This window comes from Dipodomys ordii, unplaced genomic scaffold, assembly GCF_000151885.1.
Source record: "Dipodomys ordii isolate 6190 unplaced genomic scaffold, Dord_2.0 Scaffold25, whole genome shotgun sequence".
Lineage (NCBI taxonomy): Eukaryota > Metazoa > Chordata > Mammalia > Rodentia > Heteromyidae > Dipodomys > Dipodomys ordii.
Genome location: NW_012267241.1, coordinates 16999 through 18152, shown reverse-complemented (window position 1 = coordinate 18152; position 1154 = coordinate 16999).

Here is a 1154-nt window from a genome sequence, read left to right as displayed (position 1 = left end):
CCCGCCCCCAGTGAGCTGAGACCCCGCCCCTCGCGGCGCCCCCTACCCACTCCGGCGGCGCCGTCTTCCGCCCGCGCTGGCGGCCTCCGCGCCGTCCCGGAACACTTCCGGTGGCTCAGGTTTGGCCTGGTCGGGCCAAGTTCCCAGTTGCGCTGTTTCGCCCGCCCGCCGCCACCGAGGCTTTGAGGCTTCGGTAGGACTGCAGCTTTACCGAGGGGCTGGAGGAGGGCCTGGCCAGAGGGAGTAGCCCAAAGGAAGCAATGACTGGACTCGTGACTGGAATGATTCGGGAAGATTCTAACGGTGCCCTTCTTCCGGTGGCGGTAACCTGTCGAAGTCAAAGTAAATAAAAACTGCCCCTCAAAGTGTTCTGAGTTTGAGTATAAACAGGCCATTGTGCAGATTTAGTGCTGCAGGGTGTGCAACCCATTATTGCTAATGTCCTTCAACTACTAATTTGGCCAATTCTTTCTGGGAAATCTAATAGCTAGGAAAGAATAAATCGAAAAGACCCCCAAGTAAGCTGGAAAGGCTTGATGATACCCCTAACTTCTGATCGAAGGGAAATGGTGATCACGTCTAACTAACTGATGCTTAGAAAAATTCCCTTCCCATGCCCCAGTTCAAATTTCCTTTAACCTGGTAAGTGAAAAGCTGCATCCAGGTGGTTCATGCCTATAATCCTAAATACTCAGGAGGCTTGAGATCTGAGGATCTCGATTTGTAGCTAGCCCAGGCAGGAAAGTCCACATCACTCTTATTCACCAAAAAAATAGTCGTAAGTGGAGCTGTGGCTCAAGTGATAGAACACCATTTCTAAGTGGAAAAAGCCAAGGAATAGTGCCCAGACCCTGAGTTCAAGCCCTAATACTAGCACAAGAAAAAAAAAAGGCGGGGGCGGGGAGGATTCTCTTCTCTTACGTGATACCTTTTGCCAAGCCATGACATAAGACCCTCAACTGATGGAGACACTTCAATATTGTGCTTCCTAGCCTCTACAGGTATAAGGAAACAGACTTTATCAAGGCCATGTGACTAGTGAAAGAGTGGTAAATGAGAAAATTGGTTGAGCTGGGAACCCATGTAGCTCAGGTTCTCTTATTGTCATCAGCTAGATTTTTAATTGGGAGCTTCCCAATTCTGATGCCTAGGTC